Source organism: Heptranchias perlo, chromosome 4, assembly GCF_035084215.1.
Source record: "Heptranchias perlo isolate sHepPer1 chromosome 4, sHepPer1.hap1, whole genome shotgun sequence".
NCBI lineage: Eukaryota > Metazoa > Chordata > Chondrichthyes > Hexanchiformes > Hexanchidae > Heptranchias > Heptranchias perlo.
In genome coordinates, this window is record NC_090328.1 from 123,792,700 (window position 1) to 123,813,555 (window position 20,856).

General features: G+C 46.1%; 1 long non-coding RNA gene across 1 annotated transcript in view; it reads left to right on the forward strand.

Moving 5' to 3' along the window:
- The window catches only part of LOC137320596 (uncharacterized), a 42,068-nt gene extending 22,303 nt beyond the window's left edge, over positions 1-19,765 (forward strand). Inside the window, exons 3-5 of the long non-coding RNA XR_010962599.1 lie at positions 16,024-16,170; positions 17,115-17,147; positions 17,635-19,765. This is a non-coding gene — a long non-coding RNA (uncharacterized lncRNA). The remainder of the gene's footprint in view (positions 1-16,023; positions 16,171-17,114; positions 17,148-17,634) is intronic.
- Positions 19,766-20,856: the final 1,091 nt, after the last annotated feature.

A 20,856-nucleotide genomic window follows, 5' to 3' on the forward strand; every position in this document is an offset into this window, starting at 1 on the left:
TTTACTTCTCCCCTATAATCTACATGCGAACTCTCGGGGCTCGATTTTAGGGTCGGGTTTCCGGCGGGTTTCCAGCGGGGGGGCCCCGAAAATCCCGATATCCGGTCACGTGACCGGATCGCGCCGAAATCCCGGCCACTTCCGGGTACCGCGCTGATGTGCGGGGCTGCGCGCGCAAGCCCCGCTGGTGGGAATCCCGCAGGCAATTAAAGCCAGTGGGGTTCCACTTGAGAGTACTTACCTTGCTTGTTGAGGTCAGTTAATGAGCTGAAGCAGCTGTCAAAAGAGGAAGTGTGGGATTTTAGGTTCAAGGCAGTGAGCTTCCCACACTGGGGGAAACAGTCTTTCTCCAACCAGGCGTGTTGCAGCCAGCAGCCTGTGGCAGGTGCCAAGGTGCACTCCACGGGGGAGAGCCCTCACCCACGAAGGAGGCCACCGCGTCACATAGGGCAACCCCTGCCCTCCACCACCCCCCGCCAAGCCAGAGGACAGACCGACACGAAACCGCAGCCCCAGTCCGAGGAACCACCCACCTACCCTGCACAACCCCTCAGACCAACACCTGCCAGATGGGTGGTGCGTGGACACCCTCGGAGGACGAACAGCATGACCAGCCCCAGCAGCCTCGCAGTCCACGCCGTCCGCCGCAGAGACGTGGAGCCCCCCAACACGGTGTTGTTGCACGCCCACCTGCACAGCAGGAGGGAGGGCTACCGCAGAGAGAGACGCAGCGCAGAGGGCACTACCCTCGCCACATGGTCCACAGACCGAGGCGCAGCTCCCCGGACCTCTCCGAGCAGCAGTGCACACGGAGGCGCAGATTCGCTCGACATGTAGTCGTGGAGATCTGCAGGCTCTTTCATGCCGAGCTGCTCCTGGCTGGCCCCAGCACCAACTGCTTACCTGTCGCTGTCAAAGTCACCACTGCCCTCCACAACTTCTCCTCCGCATCCTTCCAGGGTGCAGCCGGCTACACCGCCGATGTCTCTCAGTCGTCTGCGTGGAAGAGCCCTGCAAATACACCTGCACCTACTCTGCAGTAACACGATGGGTGGCATCAGTGGTGGGTCCTCATAGTGATACCCAGGAGCGGGCATGATTGGACACAACGGACAGGATTCGCGGAGACATGGCAGTGGTGGTGTCAATATAATGTGTGCTGTTTGTTGCTCTGAAATTCAATATAGGTAACACCCAGGACAAACCCTCAGACACCCTTGTGCACCCCCTTCATGCTCACGACACGTTTGCCTTACGCTGCCTACTGCACATATGTGATGCATGCCCTGTGGCTGCAGCACAGGTGGTGGCAGGTTGAGTGAGGCTGGCCGTGAGGGAGATGCACGAGAGGTTGAGTTTGGGATGGAGCAATGAGATTGTATGAGGATTGGGTCGCGTGTTAGTGGCAGGATGAGTACTGGCGAGGTGAGTAGGTGGAGGTAAGATGAGGATGGGCTTGGAGTGGGTATGAAGGGTGATGTGACAGAGTAGTGTTGGCGGTGCCAAAGGAGATGTGGGGTGGGGGCAGTGTTGTGGCAGACGGAGTGTAGGGGAAAGACTTCGTGTTCTCACTGTGGCTGACCTACTGCGGTCATTGCAGCGCCTCCTGCACTGTATGCAGTTGGGCGATATGTTGGTGGCGCAGGTGACCCCCTCTGCCACCTCGAGCCAGGCCTCCTTGGTGGCAGAGGCAGGCCGCTTCCTCCCGCCCGCCGGGTGGAAGATCTGTGTCCTCCCCCTCCTCCTCACCCCATCTGATGATACCTGGGGTGAGGCATCATTAAACTGGGAGCAGCCTTCCCCCTGGGCTGCTCCATGCTGCAATTTGTCCCATTGGTTTCAGCATCTGTCAGTGGAGGACTGCCCCTTTAACTAGAGAGCCTAAAGCTGACAGATCGTACTGCGCATGCGCAGCCCGCCCGACGCGCAGACCAGCACCGTGGACCCCGGAGGATCAGGTAATTGATTCCTATTAGTGTGTTGCCTGCTACGATCGCGTGGGCAACCCACTAATTTCACCGAGCGTGTTGACCACGCTCCCGGAGGACCACCCGCTGGGAACCCACAGGCCTGCTAAATTCGAGCCCCGAGGTGTCTGCCAAAGACCAGAAGTTGGTCTTATCTGGTCACTGAGTCAGTAACTGAAGGGCAAAAAAGAACAAAGGGAGAGATTAGAATAATTTTCTTTTACACAGGGGATTGCTAGGACATGGAATGCGCCACGAAAAACCGTGGTGGAAGCAGATTTCATAATTGTTTTTCAAAGGCAAATGATAAATATTTGACAAAGAAAATAAATGTAAAGTGCACAAGTAAAGGGACTAAGAAACTATCTCTTTTGGAAAGCTGGTACAGGTGAGATGGACCGAATGGGTGTGAAATTCTAGGATTTTATTAACTTTCACATGGACTACAACCAACAACATTGAACTGTTCTTCAATTTCTCCTTCCTCTTCCTGAGTAACAGCCTCAATGTTATACAATGACTGCCACCTATTTGGCACTGTTATTTCCTGTGTTACTGCATTAGCCTTCCTGCCTTTCTTATTGCCTCTCCTTATTGTAACCTAATTCTTGCCTCACCCACCCACCCTGCTCTGTCATTCTCTTTCTCACTGTCACTTTTCCAGCATCCTCTTTATGTATCTCCTCTAGCTGGTCCTTCCTCAGTTGTCTCTCCCATTGCCTCCGATATCATCTACATATCATGTGTGAGCTTTTTAAATTCTCCTTCAGAGCCTTGATAGGCAATGTTCACAATTGCCTGTATGAACTCCACAATTCTGGCCATTTGAAACATATCACAACACACATAAAGCGTTGTTGCCATTTCATTCTCCACCTTATTGAGCAACTGAAGCCCTGATCTAAAATTGGCTACAAGCTTAATATATAACCTTAAAATTTTCTGTGAATAACTCATTTTTGTTGAATCAAGAAACTTTTTTAAAAAAGTATTTCAACTGATCCTGCCAGAAATTGTCTGAAATATTTCTTGATTGAAGATTATAAATGTAAATTTGTTGAGAACTTAAATGCAAACTCATCACAAATCAATTTGTGAAATTGTTTTTGTTTAAGCTTTAGGAACAAACTAGCCCAAAAACAAGATGCCGTGGATAAATAAAGAGGTGAGGATGAAATTGAATCTAAAGAAAAAGGCATAGGCAAAGTACATATACAATAAAGGAGGGGATGACAAAAGGGAATACGATTATTGAAATACAGTAAGGAAGACAAAGAGGAAATATGAAATGAAAATATCAAAGAAATAGTAAAGTATTCTATAGGCACATAAGTAATAAAAGAATTAAAATAAAACACTGCAGATGCTGGAAATCTGAAATTAAAACCGAAAATGCTGGAAATACTTAGCAGGTCAGACGGCATCTGTGGAGAAGTAAGCTTAACATTTCAGGTCAATGTCCTTTCATCAGAACAATACATTAGCCCTACCTCTCTCTTTCCACAGATGCTGACTGACCTGCTGAGTGTTTCCAGCATCTTCTGTTTTAAATTAATAAAAGAAGGATTACGTGAGGGATAGAGTCACTCAGGGATGAGATAAACTCACAGGAGGTGATACTGAAATGGCAGGGATACTGAAAAAAATACTTTGCCTCAGTTTTCACTGAAGAGGCTAACAAAGAGGCAATGACAGTAGTAGAAATCATGAAGGATATTACAACAGTTAAGATAGAAAGAAAGGAAATACTAGCCAAACCTAGCCAAACTTAAGAAGGACTCTGGGCCCAGATGGATGGCACAGACGAATTCTAAAATAAACTAGACAGGAGGTAGCAGAGGCACTTGTATCCATATCAAAAAATTCAATAGAAAAACAAATATTGCCTGTAATTCCTATCCTCAAAAGGGGAGGTAAAACTAACCAAGGGAACTATAAACCAGTTAGCTTAATATCAGTGATAGGAAAGATACTAGAATATTTGTTAAAAGATCAGAGAACAAAACATCTCGAGACAGAGAATATAATAAAAAATAGTCAGTGTGTTTTTCTAAAAGGAAGGTCACGTTTAATCACCTGTATTGAATTCTTTGAAGAAGTAACAGAAAGAGCAGACAAGGGCAATGTTGTGGATGCGGTACGCATAGATTTTTAGAAGGCCTTCAATAAGGTGCCATATGAGAGAACTGATGACAAAGGTCAAGGCGTATGTAGTCAGGGACAGGTAACAGAATGGATTGAAAGATGGCTACAAAATAGAAATCAAAGGGTATGAGTTAAGGGAAGTTTCTCAGACTGGAATAAGCTGGCAAGTGGTGTCCCGCAGGGATCAGTGCTGGGACCACTGTTGTTTACCACATACATAAATGATTTGGACTCAGGAATTAGAGGTATGTTGTTGAAATTTACGGATGATGGGAGTATCGTTAATAATGTGGAAGACTGCAACAAAATACGGGAAGACATAAACAGGCTTGCAGAGTGGGTGGATAAATGGCAAATGAAATTCAATATATTGAAGCATGAGTTGGTTTATTTTGGTAGAAAGAATAAAGAGGCTGCTTATTCCTTGGAAGGTAAGAGACTAAATGGGGTAGATGAGCTAAGAGATCTGGGAATATAGATACATAAATCAATAAAAGTAGTAACACAAGTTGATAAGGCCATAAAGAGTGTAAACAAAGTATTGGGGTTCATTTCTAGAGGAATGGAATACAAAAGCAGGGAGGTAATGTTACATTCACATAAAACCTTGGTTAGACCACACTTGCAATTCTGGGGGATGATTTTAAACCCCAAGAATGGGTGGGTTGGGGGTGGGTGTGAGTTGAAAAAAGTTGTTTTTCGGATCGCAACCGCAACCCGACTTTATTTAATGTCGGCACGGAAAAGTACAGGCTTCCCACTGGGAATGCAAAGTCCGAAAATTTTGCTGTTGCGACCCAAGAAAAAAACTATTTTCAACTCCCACCCGCCCCCAACCCACCCGTTCTTGGGGTTTAAAATCACTGATCTCCATACTACAAAAAGGATATTGTAGCATTGGAGAAAGTGCAGAAAAGATTTACAAGGATTTAACTTGAATTGAGAGGATGCAACTATCAGGAAAGATTAAACAAGCTGGGGCTCTTTCTCAGGAAAAGAGAACATTAAGAGGAGGACTGAAAGGGGTCTTTAAAATTATGAAGGGATTCAATAGGGTGAATGTGGAGAAACTGTTACCACTTGTGGGGAAGTCCAGGACAAGGGAGCATAAATATAAGATAGTCACTATCAGATCATATAGCTTAGGAGGAAGTTCTTTACACAGAATGTAAAACTCGTTGCCACATGGAATGATTGAAGCAGATAGCATTGATGCATTTAAGGGGAGGCTTGATGCGTACATGGGGGAGAAAGGAATAGAAGGATATGGGGGCGTGGTGGAAAGAGGTAATTAGAGTGGGGGGAAGCTCATGTGAAGCATAAACTCTGGCATGGACCAGTTTGGCCAGTTTCTGTACTGTAGATTCTATGTAATTCTATGTGAGGTAAAACGTGACAAATAAATAGCGATGCCAAGAAGTTTCAAGTTCAATATTGATTTCAAAAGTGTATATTTATGAATAGTTAGCAATAAAGCGGCTGCAGGATAATCTGATTCACGCACGTTAAGCTTGTGAGTAATCACAAAGAGCTGGATATGATGGTAGAATGAGGCATATTGCTAATCACTCAACCACCCTTGGGAGATGTAAATGGAAATAGGTTCTGGTGATATTGAAAGGGGACTTGGAAGGAAAATTCCTAAGATTGCTTTGATCCTGATTAAATTGTTATAATAATTACCTTTGAAGCAAGAAGTAGCATTTTCAATTTTAGAACCCAGTATCACCACTAAGTGCTTTCCAAATTTTAACTTACAGCCCAGAAGGGAGCAGTGGGGGGGAGATTTCCGGGTGTGAAACCCGGACGGTAAGAAGGCAGGTGATCTGTGATTGCAACCTTAATGAGGCCCATCAATTGCACTTCTGGGTTTCATGCCCGGCAGCCAGGCTGATTGACAGGCTGGCTGGCTGGTGGCCAGGCAGGCCTGACGCAGCAGGCCGCAGCTGGGGATCAGAGGGAGGGAGGGATCATAGGCCGGGGAGAAGGTCGGGGGGTGGGGGCGGGGAGAAGACCATGGGACGGGGTTGCTGAGGGAAATATCGGGGGGTTGAGAAGAAGATTGGGGGGCTGAGAAGAAGATCGGAGGTCGCTGGAGGTCAGGTAAAGAGCCGGAGGTTGATGGGGTCCACCATGGTGGGGGTCCACCATCTGGGGTGGGGCATCATTGTGGTGGTGCGGGGGGTTGGTCGATCGCAGGGGTCCTGTTAGCCAGGTGAGCTTGTTGGGCCTGGATGAAGCACTCCTGCTACTCTGGGCCCACTAGCAGTACAATAAAGCCCCTCACCTCATGGATCCAGCCCTTCCCACCTACTTTCAGCTGATGTGAATGGGAAGTGATGGGAAACCTGAACAGATGAGATTAAATTCATTTTATTATTCCAATACACAAAATATTAAGTACCTCAGGTATCTCAAAGAGGCACATTGCCCTTTTAAATATTGGCCCGCCGGCTTTAAGTGGGGGCGGGACTTCCTGGTGTCTGCTCTCCACACGCAGACAAACCTGCCTGGGTTAAACCCAGAAGCAGGCGTGTTGGAACTGGGATGCTGTCCCGCTCCGAAAAATTTTACCCCCAACCAACCTAACACATACCAAAGTTTAAGTTGACACCATCTTAGTCGATATGGCTTAGTACCACATTGAAAACTATATTTACCCTGTGAGCTGTACGGTATTTGTTTTTACACTTTAACACTTTAGGGTAATCAGAGGTGAAATCAACCAAGACTTTAAACTTTTCTAACTAATGGTTTTAGTAACATTAAAACAGTACAGGTTTACAGTCAGAGATGCATACAACCTTTAAATCAGTGGTGCAATTCAAAACTTAGAATGGCCGGCTCTTCTGCTTCGTGAACACTGAAAGGTTAATTCTCCGCCGACATCCTGCGTGGCTAAGAAGTTACTAATCCACCGACTTCCTGTGTCATGTTCTTCTGTTCTGACTTGTGCAATGAGCCCTGTTCAGTCTCGTGGACTGTCTCTTATATCATTCTTGTTGACCATCATAACCTCTCAGTAATTTTCCATTTTCCATGGTTACACAGACTGATGCTACCAAACAGCACCTGGTGTTTATGGCGGTTTCCCACAGTCTCTCAAGGCCTCCTTATTTGTCAACTTATCCAGACAGTCTGCGTAACACTTTTTGAATTTGGTTAACCTTCCCAGCATGCCCTCTTGAACAGTCAGTTCAACAGTTTTTTTAACCAAACTCCGCTCCTTTAGCAGGTAATTAATCCAGATAAAGTCCCAAAATCCTTCAGAGCTGTCACAACTTAACCCCCAACATGAGAGGAACAAATCCTTGCCCCATTGATTGTAAATTATCCATTTCCCACACGAAACGTCCTTTTGCTTTTCTGAGTGAGATTGTCAATTCATGGGCAGTTTTGCACCATGGATTTTCACTCACTGAGAACTTATTTTTCTAAATTAATAAAAAAAAATAAGATACTTAAAAATTGGATAGCTAAAGGTTAGGATATTCAGTGATCCCTGAAGTTGTTGTTGGCAAATTTGTTAGAATGATATAAAGTAGGGTTTGTGGATCATCGAGGGAACGGTTTCTAGTGAGCTGCAAATCCTACTTGGAAAATAATGAAGCAGACAGCAAACTTGGAGCTTCTCCAGGGAGGAGCTGCTCATTTGCTATTACTTTCAGAGGTTTTATCTAAGGGGCACCAGCCCTACCTTTGTATTCGGAGAACGGCCTCTGAGGATTACTGTTGTAATACTGCTTTTTTTTGCCTTCTCGGAAATCAGTGCATTGGGACCCCAGTGGAAATTAAGCTTAATTTGCCCTTCAGCTTGCAGGAGTGGGTTGCGACCAGCTGTGACTTTGCCCGTCTGGTGAATTTAATAAAACTAATTTGTTTGAGATCTGCTACATTCATCTTGACTTTCATCAGAAACCCACATAAGGAGAAACTCTGGGAGTTTGTTGGGGTCTGGTGTTTTCAGCTGTGACAATATGTCATTTTTGTTTATTACAGTATTGTATTCTTAAGAGCTCGTAAATAATGCCACAGTACCTGAAGCCTCTCCAACTTTATTTAACTCACTTTCTGGCCTACTTTCATTCCAACTTCAACCAGTTTCACGTATGTGAACATGATTCTTTTGAGAAGTCGTCTTTTGCCTTTGGGGTTAAGAGAATGGAATATTTATTGATGTTGGTTGTGATGTTAAGATTAAGCACAATAACCTGTATTCAGGAGAGCTTTACTTGGTCTGAGGCCATTGTTTGGAGATAGATACTGGAGCTTACAGGCAGCAGTTTTTGAAAGTTTAAACAAATTTATGAACTGGAGGCTATTTAGCTCTTCACTGAGGAACATTAAATTCTGCACTTGCTACAAAAACATATAACCCTAAATGAAACAATAATAGTACAAGCTTCAATTTATTTTGACACCTAAGGGGTAATTCTCTGACTCTGTGATTTACCTGAAATGCTTATCAGAAGTTTACAGGGCGTACTGAGTACGATTTTAAACACTTTAATTAATGGTCAGCAAATCAGGCCCCGCGCACTACCTTCCAAATTTCTGGTATGAACTCGAGCCGGGCACGGCCCCTTGCCAAGAGTGCAACGTTGCAAAATGACATAACAGTGCACGAACATCTGTATGAAATTGCTCTGCCATTATTTTAGCAGCAGTGTTAAAATAAACTGGTTTAAAATCAATGGTTCACACCTCTGCTGAATTAGCAGATACAGTAATGTCACAGTGTTCATGATAATGGGGCAGAACTCACTCAGCTTGAGCGCCGCTCCTCAATGGTGTCAAATCCATCGGAGCGAGTTCGTGAAAACCCCGAAATCGCGATTGGCTCATCGGCGTTTTTGACAGTTATGAATTAAAGGGCCACCTACGCTACGATCAATACAATCAGCAAACCTCCGTAAACTTACCCCTCTGCCCAGCTGGAACGAAGATACTTATGCCACGAGAAGGTGCGCATGAAAATACCACCCCTACTTTTTAAAAGTGCGGAGATTTATAATGACTGCAAAACAGCAAAAAATTAAATTTCAAAAATATGGAATGTCTAATTATTCTTATGTTAATATTTTTTGATCATTAAAAAAATTATTAAAAATATTTTTATTTAACTTTTAGTTTATGAATGTTTCAGTACATTATAAATCATTTCCTTGTCTTTTTTATAATAAGGTATGTTATTATGTTAAATTTTTATTTAGACTAATATAGGAAATGTCACTTTAAATGAATGAGTGTTACTTGCCCGCTTGTGGGCGGGGTGTGCATTCCCACTGTCTTTGCATGCGCACATGACCTGCGCTTATCTCGGAGCGCACATGGCCTGCGCTTATCTCGGAGCGCACATGGCCTGCGCTGATCTCTGAGCGCACATGGCCTGTGCTGATCTCGGAACGCACATGGCCTTCGCTGATCACAGAGCGCACATGACCTGCGCTGATCTCTGAGCGCACATGACCTGCGCTGATCTCGGAACGCACATGGCCTTCTCTGATCACAGAGCGCGCATGGCCTGCGCTGATCTCAGAGCGGACATGGCCTGCGCTGATCTCTGAGCGCACATGACCTGCGCTGATCTCGGAGCGGACATGACCTGCGCTGATCTCAGAGCGGACATGGCCTGCGCTGATCTCTGAGCGCACATGACCTGCGCTGATCTCGGAGCGGACATGACCTGCGCTGATCTCGGAGCGGACATGACCTGCGCTGATCTCTGAGCGCACATGACCTGCGCTGATCTCGGAGCGGACATGACCTGCGCTGATCTCTGAGCGCACATGACCTGCGCTGATCTCTGAGCGCACATGACCTGCGCTGATCTCTGAGCTCACATGACCTGCGCTGATCTCTGAGCTCACATGACCTGCGCTGATCTCGGAACGCACATGGCCTGCGCTGATCACAGAGCGCGCATGGCCTGCGCTGATCTCAGAGCGGACATGGCCTGCGCTGATCTCAGAGCGAACATGGCCTTCGCTGATCACAGAGCGCGCATGGCCTGCGCTGATCTCAGAGCGGACATGGCCTGCGCTGATCTCTGAGCGCACATGACCTTCACTGATCTCGGAGCGGACATAGCCTGCGCTTATCTCTGAGCGCACATGGCCTGCGCTGATCTCAGACCGCACCACTGGAGAAGATTTCAAAATTCAGCAAATGGACGTCGTGGCCTACGCAATGAGTACAATCGTACATTTTATCCACAGAATGTGTGGAGAGCCTTGCCACGCTGGCCGGAGCAAGTTCCGGCCCGATATTGTACAGTGTCATTTTCAGGCTCTGCGGAAGAGTTTTAAAAGTGCCTGTAAAATTCATGTAGCTTCTTTAAAATCCTCCTCATCATTTCATGGGTCTGCTATTTGTACCATTTTATGTTGAATGTCCTTGTTTGATTGGGATAGCCACACAAAAACAGTTTTTTCGATTTCAATGCTCGTTTTAATTTACAATTGGATCTACCGAGGGGCATTTGATTGGTTCAGTTTTGTTTTTATTTGATGGGTTTACTTCACTACTCACAATTATTGAGCCCTGATTTTTTTTGCTGTTTTTGAAATGGAAACTTAAACGTGAGTTGATTGCCTGAAGAAGGACACACTGGGAAGAATCGCGCTGATTTTTTTTTCAAAAAATATACTTTATTCATAAAATTTGCAACAATACATACAATACAATTGTCATATCACATTCCAAACGTACACAATACAGATTATACAATTTGCAGGTTACATCAAGTCCAGTTCAATGAACACATTGTACATAATTACAGTTCATGACAGTCTAGGGTGCCTCATTGCATTACACTCAATACAGATTATTGATTACAGATTCATTACAGGTACATTACAGCAATTTCAATTTTATATTCTGCCCGAGGGATTTTTCCCTGATTGCAGCCCCTCAGTATACAATGGCGGGAAGGCTCTAAACGGTTGCCTTTCTCCACAGAGCCTTTGCGGCGGCCGCACCCGTCCTCAGTGCGTCCCTGAGCACGTAGTCCTGGACCTTGGAATGTGCCGTCTGCAACACTCGGTCGAGGACAGCTCCTTGCACTGGAAGACCAGCAAGTTTCGGGCACACCAAAGGGCGTCTTTCACCGAGTTGATGGTCTTCCAGCAGCAGTTGATGTCCATCTCGGTGTGCGTCCCCGGGAACAGCCCGTAGAGCACAGAATCCTGTATTACGGAACTGCTCGGGACAAACCTGGACAGTTACCACTGCATCTCTCTCCAGACCTTCTTTGCAAAGTCACATTCCAGAAGGAGATGGGTGACGGTCTCGTCTCCACCGCAGCCTCCTCGGGGACAGCGCGCGGTGGCGCTGAGAGTCCGGGAGTGCATGAAGGATCTGACGGGAAGGGCCCTTCTCACCACCAGCCAAGCTGGGTCTTGGTGCTTGTTTGAAAGCTCTGGCGATGAGGCGTTCTGCCAAATGACACTGACAGTCTGCTCGGGGAACCAACCGACAGGATCCACCATCTCCTTTTCCCGCAGGGTCTCGAGGACGTTACGTGCGGACCACTTGCTGATCGCCTTGTGGTCAAAGGTGTTTTTCTGCACAAAATTTTCCATGAAGGACAGGTGGGGCGGAACGGTCCATCTGGATGGAGCGTTCTGTGGCAGCGTGGCCAGGCCCATCCTTTTCAACACCGGGGACAGGTAGAACCTCAGCACGTAGTGACACTTTGTGTTTGTGTACTGAGGGTCTACGCACAGCTTGATGCAGCCGCACACAAAGGTGGCCATCAAGATGAGGGCCACGTTGGGCACGCCTTTCACCCCTTTCTCTGGAGATTTGTACATCGTGACCCTGCGGACACGGTCCATTTTTAATCTCCAGATAAAGTGGAAGATGGCTCGGGTGACTGTCACGGCGCAGGAGCGAGGTATGGGCCAGACCTGCGTCACGTACAGCAACACCGAGAGCACCTCGCACCTGATGACCAGGGGCTCGATTTTCGCGTTGGGTTACCTGCGGGTTTCCAGCGGGGGGGCCCCGAAAATCCCGATATCCGGTCACGTGACCGGATCGCGCCAAAATCCCGCCCACTTCCGGGTACCGCGCTGACGTGCGGGGCTGCGCGCGCAAGCCCCGCTGGTGGGAATCCCGCAGGCAATTAAAGCCAGCGGGGTTCCACTTGAGAGTACTACCCTTGCTTGTTGAGGTCAGTTAATGAGCTGAAGCAGCTGTCAAAAGAGGAAGTGTGGGATTTTGGGTTCAAGGCAGTGAGTTTCCCACACTGGGGGAAACAGTCTCTCTCCAACCAGGCGTGTTGCAGCCAGCAGCCTGTGGCAGGTGCCAAGGTGCACTCCACGGGGGAGAGCCCTCACCCACGAAGGAGGCCACCGCGTCACATAGGGCAACCTCTGCCCTCCACCACCCCCCGCCAAGCCAGTGGACAGACCGACACGAAACCGCAGCCCCAGTCCGAGGAACCACCCACCTACCCTGCACAACCCCTCAGACCAACACCTGCCAGATGGGTGGTGCGTGGACACCCTCGGAGGACGAACAGCATGACCAGCCCCAGCAGCCTCGCAGTCCACGCCGTCCGCCGCAGAGACGTGGAGCCCCCCAACACGGTGTTGTTGCATGCCCACCTGCACAGCAGGAGGGAGGGCTACCGCAGAGAGAGACGCATCGCAGAGGGCACTACCCTCGCCGCAGGGTCCACAGACCGAGGCGCAGCTCCCCGGACCTCTCCGAGCAGCAGTGCACAGGGAGGCGCAGATTCGCTCGACATGTAGTCGTGGAGATCTGCAGGCTCTTTCATGCCGAGCTGCTCCTGGCTGGCCCCAGCACCAACTGCTTACCTGTCGCTGTCAAAGTCACCACTGCCCTCCACAACTTCTCCTCCGCATCCTTCCAGGGTGCAGCCGGCTACACCACCGATGTCTCTCAGTCGTCTGCGCGGAAGAGCCCTGCAAATACACCTGCACCTACTCTGCAGTAACACGATGGGTGGCATCAGTGGTGGGTCCTCATAGTGATACCCAGGAGCGGGCATTATTGGACACAACGGACAGGATTCGCGGAGACGTGGCAGTGGTGGTGTCAATATAATGTATGCTGTTTGTTGCTCTGAAATTCAATATAGGTAACACCCAGGACAAACCCTCAGACACCCTTGTGCACCCCCTTCATGCTCACGACACGTTTGCCTTACGCTGCCTACTGCACATATGTGATGCATGCCCTGTGGCTGCAACGCAGGTGGTGGCAGGTTGAGTGAGGCTGGCCGTGAGAGAGATGCACGAGAGGGTGAGTATGGGATGGAGCAATGAGATTGTATGAGGATTGGGTCGCGTGTTAGTGGCAGGATGAGTACTGGCGAGGTGAGTAGGTGGAGGTAAGATGAGGATGGGGTTTGAGTGGGTATGAAGGGTGATGTGCCAGAGTAGTGTTGGCGGTGCCGAAGGAGATGTGGGGTGGGGGCAGTGTTGTGGCAGACGGAGTGTAGGGGAAAGACTTCATGTTCTCACTGTGGCTGACCTACTGCGGTCATTGCAGCGCCTCCTGCACTGTATGCAGGTGGGCGATATGTTGGTGGCGCAGGTGACCCCCTCTGCCACCTCGAGCCAGGCCTTCTTGGTGGCAGAGGCAGGCCGCTTCCTCCCGCCCGCCGGGGGGAAGATCTGTGTCATCCCCCTCCTCCTCACCCCATCTGATGATACCTGGGGTGAGGCATCATTAAACTGGGAGCAGCCTTCCCCCTGGGCTGCTCCATGCTGCAATTTGTCCCATTGGTTGCAGCATCTGTCAGTGGAGGACTGCCCCTTTAACTAGAGAGCCTCCAGCTGACAGATCGTACTGCGCATGCGCAGCCCGCCTGACGCGCAGACCAGCGCCGTGGACCCCAGAGGAGCAGGTAATTGATTCCTATTAGTGGGTTGCCTGCTACGATCGCGCGGGCAACCCACTAATTTCGCCGAGCATGTTGACCACGCTCCCGGAGGACCACCCGCTGGGAACCCGCAGGCCTGCTAAATTCGAGCCCCAGGTTCTTGCCCACGATCAAGAGGGATCGTCGGTCCCACAGTCCCAGTTTCTGCTTGACCTTGGCAATATGCTCCTCCCAGTTTTTGGTGCATGCCCCAGCCCCCCCCCCGCCCCCCCCGAACCAGATCCCCAGCACCTTCACGTAATCCAACCTGACGGTGAAGGGGACAAAGGATTGGTCGGTCCAGTTCCCAAAGAACATGACCTCTCTCTTGGTACGATTTACCCTGGCCCCTAAGGCCAGTTTGAACTGGTCGCAGATGCTCATCAATCTGCAGACCGACAGCTGATCCGAGCAAAAGACGGCGAAGTCGTCCATGTACAGGGAGTCCTTGACCTGAGTACCTCCGCTGCCTGGGATCATCACCCCTCTTATGCCCGCATCCCTCCTGGTGGACTCGGCAAAGGGTTCAATGCAACACACGAACAAGACGGAGGAGAGAGGACAGCCCTGCCTGACTCCAGATTTGATCGGGAAGCTTTCTGATTCCCACCCGTTGATTGAAACTGCACTACTGATGTCTGTGTCGAGCAGTCGGATCGAATTGCGGATTCCCTCCCGAAACCCCATTTTGGAGAGCAAGTCCATCATGTACGTGTGGGATATTCTGTCAAAGGCCTTCTCCTGCTCCAGGCTGATCAGGCATGTGTTCACCCCCTCTGTCCTGTACGTAGGCGATCGTATCCCTGAGTAGCTATCAGAGATCTTCTTGCCGGGTACAGCGCAGGTCTGATCGGGGTGGATCACCACCTCCAGGGCTGACTTGACCCGATTGGCGATGACCTTGGACAGAATTTTGTAGCCCACATTTAGTAGTGAGATGGGTCGCCAATTTTTGATTTCTTCCCTCTCCCCCTTCCACTTGTAGATGAGGGTGATGCAGGCTGGGAGATTGTCACATTCTGGGATTTTCAGGCACTGGTCCGGTTGGTAACTCCCCTAGACTCCAACCCCAAGCTTTGATAGAGTACGAGACCTCCGAATAAAAATGTTAATAAAAGTATTTAAAGATACAAAAGCCGGTTTACAGATATTTTTGGTCATGTTATCATGACATATGTCATTTTCAATGTTTTACTATTATCCGAAAACTATTTTGAGCCTGGGAGATAGAAAAATGGTAATTAAAATGTTTTTTTTTAACATCTCGAGTGATTTGATTGGTTCTGTTTCTATTTTTTGGCATGGATTTTAATCGATTCTCATCGCTACTGAATTCTGATTGATTGCTGTTTTATGAATATGAAATTTGAGTGAATGAAGTGCAAGTTTGGCACAGAAATTTGCTGAATTACAGAGTGATGCTCAAATGTGGCAAAGGACTTGTGGTGGACAACAGGAAGTATATACAGTGTACCATTTTTATAATAAGATGGATAAATAGATGGATATAAATGAAGTGAGTTGCCACTGCCTTGGGCACAGTCCTTTAAATCACCGAGTTGTAGATAAGAATCTAGTAAAGATCAGATCACATGAAAACCTTCTGTATGGGTTTATAATATGCAATCTGACTGAGTTGGATGCATAGTTGGGTCTTGGGAAACATTTTGTCAATATGACTAAATTAGTTTTACAATGTTAACTATATACAGCATGAAAATAATGTCTGTACAAAATGTCTAGAGTCTGATCATGAAATGAACACTTTCTATGTTTAATGTTTGATACCTTATACCATAAATTATATTTAAAAATAAAAACGGAATGTACTTCAGGAGAGTAATACAGCTTAATGATTGAAATGATAATAAATGACTCAAGCTTTGGATATGTGGTTCAAATGATATTTGAAGGCTTCATGTATTATTGTCTTATAATCTACTGTGCTGAATTAAAATAATAAATATTATTAATATCAATTTCATTTTCCAGAAAGTTTCTTTTTTATTTTTGCAGAGTAATGTAATCTTGATCTAACACTTTACTGATAATATGGCCAGTGTGACTACCAACATATCACAGTTACCTCAAGACACGAGCTATTACATTTGCAAATAGAGATGGGATCTCAGATCATTCAAGACATGTTCCAGGACATAGAAGGTATAACGGCATTAAAATAACATGCAATTAAAGATAATCACCACTGTGTATGATTGAGTAGGTTCTAAACTGACAGGGTATATGGAGCTGATTAAAGGAAAAGGTAATAGCTATGTGCTTTAATCAGTTTGATATCTACTATTCTAGACCTCTTAGTTATTTTGGGCAAACATTTTTTTTTGCTTTCCCATTTTGACAGTAAGGAAGATTGAATTTACTCCTTGTATGTTACCTTTCTCTTCTACTGTTTGTGTGTCACTTATTTAGGAAATGTTATGGTGTCAGTCATGACTCAGTGGGTAGCACTCTCACCTCTGATTCAGAAGGTTGTAGGCTTAAGTCCCACTCCAGAGACTTGGGGCTCAATTTTGAAATGGTGGCGGGCTGGCAGTGGGGGCCTGGGGGGGGTGGCGGTGAAGGTGCGCGAGGCAAACCTGAATAATAATAACTTACCGTTTCCGAGGCGGTTGCAATGTAATTGATAATGATTAAAGTTCTTTCCAGGTTTTGTGCCCGGGAGCCAGCCTGAATGACAGGCTGGCTGCCGACAGAAGCTGCAACGCGAGGCAGGGGGAGAGAAAGAGAGGGAGCGAGACGGCGCTGGAACGGAAGATTGGAGGGGGGAGAGGGGAACATCGGGGGGGACATCAGGGGGTGAAGACGGGGAGATCGGGGGGGGGAAGAGGGGGAGATGGGGGGACATCAGGGAGGTGAAGAGGAGGAGATCGGGGGACATTGGGGAAGAAGTGGGGGAGATCAGGAGGGACCTCAGGAGGGTGAAGGGGGGAGATCAGGGGCACATCGGGGGGATACTGGGGGGGAAGAGAGGGAGGTCGGAGAGGGAGACATCGGACATCGTAGCAGGGTGTAAAGGTAGGTTGATTTTGTGTTTTAACTTTGTGCAATGGTTTGTTATTTAATTTATTTTGTTTCTTATTTGCCAGGTGTGAATCAGAAGCCGTGGGAAAGCCGCCCAGGTAAGTTTAAAAATCATTCTAACTGCCTAACATGTCACAAGTAAAGTGCCTTAAGTACCTCAATGAGATACATTTGGTTCTTTAACTATCATACCGCCGGCTTTAATTGCCGGTGGGACTTACGGATTCGGGATGCCCGCGTCTGTGCATCTGTGGGAAACTCGGAAGTCGGCGGGTTGGAGCCGGCTTCCGAAACTGCTCTGCATTTCTGCAATTTGTGCAGCCCCTCCCGCCCCCAACGCACCCGCAATTTAAGTTTAAAATTGAGCCCTTGATCGCATAATCTAGGCTGACACTCCAGTGCTGCACTGTGGGAGGTGCTGCCTTTTGCAGACATTAAGTCTGCCCTCTCAGGTAGACGTAAAAGATCCCATGGCACTATTCGAAGAAGAGCAGAGGAGTTCTGCTGGTGTCCTGGCCAACATTTATCCTTCAACCAACAACTAAAAACAAATGATCTGATCACTTATTTTATTGCTGTTTGCAGGATCTTGCTGTACTCGAATTGGCTGCCACATTTCCTATATTACAACAGTGACTACACTTCAAATGTACTTCATTGGCTGAAAAGTGATTTGGGACGTCCTGAGGTTGTGAAAGGTGCTATATAAATGCTTTCCCTTCTTTCTCCCTTCCTTTTCTCGTTCTTTCGTTCCCTTCCTTTTCTCTTTCTTTCATTTCTTAGCATCAGTGACTTGCAGAAATAAGAACAGAAAATGCTGGAAGCAGGTGCTGCGCAATCTGTGGAGTGTTTTCAGAATTTTCTATTTTTGTTTCAGATTTCAGAGCATCTGCTGTATTTTTTGCTTCCTGTGACTTGCAGATGCCCATTTAGAATCAGCTTTCCAATGTTAAAGAGTTAAATTTCTCTTTACGACACATTCAGAGCTCTTTCAATGCTGAGTGCCCTGGGGATATAATTTACATTTGAAATGCATTTCTACATGATTGTTAGAAAATGGTCTCACTGAAAAATAATTTCAATGTTGCACAATTTAAAATACAATTTGAATTTATTGTAACCAATTATATTAAAACTGTCGTGAAAAATAGTCACATTTATAAGCATATTTGTAAATACTGAAGAAAATAGTGATGCCACTATATTAAAGATGAAAGGAAAGCATCCAAAGACCAAATAGTGTGTTAGACCTTCTAGAAGGCAAAGGAGCGCAGAAGACGACTGCACAAATATTACAAACGAAAATATTAAAAGGTTATTGCTATTCACTGTCTTAACATAAATTCATGAGACTATTCACAGATACTCTCCACCATTCATTCAAAGGCTTGCTGAGAAAAAAAATCTTTTTTTCATGTTAAATATATTACAACAAATGCAGCCTATGTTAATTGATATTATAAAGCTGTCACTCATGACAAAACTGTGATTATTGAATAAAAATTGGAGAATAATGGATGCCTGGAAAAGATTACAAGATACTTGTGTTGTCAAAAGGCTCAGATAGTTTTCTAAGTTGTTTCTAAGGGAAATTAGGCACAATATACCTATTTGCACCGTGTAGCCTTAAGAGGGCATGACCTGTTACAAGTGGATCTACCGTTGAAGCAGAATAATACATTGTGTGTTATATGTTATAATGCTTCTGTCCTTGTATATTAGCATATCCTGCAACCTCCCATGAACCAGTACTATATAATAATGCACCCTGTATAAGTTATGAAATAGCATAGTCAGTAGGTGTTGGGTGAATTTTACTGATGTCTTCTAGAGACAGTAGCTTTGATTTTAACTCGCTAGGTTGGCTTGGCCGGAAAGCCACAATGGCAATCCATGCAGGCCTCTAGTTAAAATTGCAGTCAGGCCCCAAAGCCAATCTGCATATTTAAAGAAGGACAGCCCCCCGGCTTCCGACAGGTGCCTCTCTCGCCTGACAGAACAGCAAGTTGAAATCAGGACCCATGGGAAGACAGCGGGACCTTGGTGGGTAAGTCCCACAGGTAATTTTAACTGCCTGCCCGTCCACCTTGTCTCCGCTGGGCGGGCAGGGTTAGATTCCGGCCTAGTGTTTCATTGAAGTTAAAATAATATTGACAAGAAAATATTAATGATATCTTGTGCAATCTTACTGGGAAAAAAATGTGATTTAACTGGCCTGTGACAAAGACTCTTCTATAAACCAGACAATGCCACTCTGTGATTGGCCAATAGAAAGTTTATTTGTAATGAGTTGCGTTGACCCAGTTTTTCACTAGACCTCTCCTCATCATTGTCTTTCAAATATGAGCTCATGAACAATCTCACCTAGAAACCTGTGAGGTAACTAGCAATAAAGAACAGCAAGCCCAGTGACTCTGCAGGTGAGATAGTGGAAATTCCATCAAACTGGCAGAGTTTTGTCAATTCTTGGTTAGATCATTGGATGCAAGGCATGATGGTAGCAAAACACTTGAAATGGCCTGAATCCTGCTCTACAGCAAGTGCCCTCCAATTGGGCATTCAGTGTTAATTGTATGATTTATATCAATTAATGTTAATTGTATTCAGGTGGTGGGTATCAATTGGGGACCCTCTTGTATCCTTTTTATAGGGTGTGGTGTGTGTGTGTAAGGAGAGTCTCTCTGTGAATAAAAGCAACTAAAGACTGACTACTGCCATGTCCAATTTTAACATTTGGTGCCATTAACTACAGCTGTTTGCTTTGCAGATCATCATGGTTGAACCAGAAAATACAATAAAAATACTGCTGAAATCCAAAAAAAAAAAGCTATTCTGTTTTCTTTGCTTTATTTCCCCTGGTCCAGGTGACAGTGTCTTTGATAGTGACTCAGATCACAACTGTGGTTATTATTTGAATGTTGATGGGGGTGTCTTTGATTGGAGCAGATGGCCAGGAAGTATATCTTCTACAGCCACAGGACTAGTTAGGAACTGCAACAATGGAAATACTGGTAAGCAACTTTAATTTAATATAATTAAGCACTAGCTTCTACTATCCAGATCAGCAGTTAAAGAATTCTTGCAGCAAAAGTATATATAAAGCTACTTTAAAAGCAAAATACTGTGGATGCTGGAAATATTTTCATAAAACCAGAAAATGCTGGAAACACTCAGCAGGTCAGACAGCATCTGCAGAGAGAGAAACACTGTTAATGTTTCAGGTTGATGAAATTTCATTAGAACTGTAGAATGACCTGAAACATTAACTCTGTTTATCACTTTGCAGATGCTGCCTGACCTGAGTGTTTCCAGCATTTTTTTTGTTTATATAAAGATATTTTAGTTGTTTCTAATTATCATTTAAGACCATAATACAGTCACAGTCCCAGGCCCACCAAAGATTAAGAAATGTAATGCTATGAGGGGCTTAACTATGGTAAAATGCAATGCTCCTTAAAGATCTGCTACAGTAAGTCAGAGTGGAGCTGATGGTTGTTTACTTGTGAGCTCAGGCAAATGTTTGTCTACCTCTAACACCTGCAAAATGCATTCTTTGATACAGCAGACTCAGTGTAAATTAAACTCTCACCTGCATCAGGAAGACCTGATAGCATTCAAAATTAAACCTGGCAAGAGGCAAAAAATAATTGGCATTAAGGAGATAGCAGACCAGGGAAGACAAGTAGGAGAAAACTGGTGGTGAGTGGGGAAGACATGGAAGTTACAAGATTATCAATCATAAAATATTCTGTCTAGGAATAAAAATAATGAGTCAAAAATCAATATAGACTGAGAGCCAGATCCCTT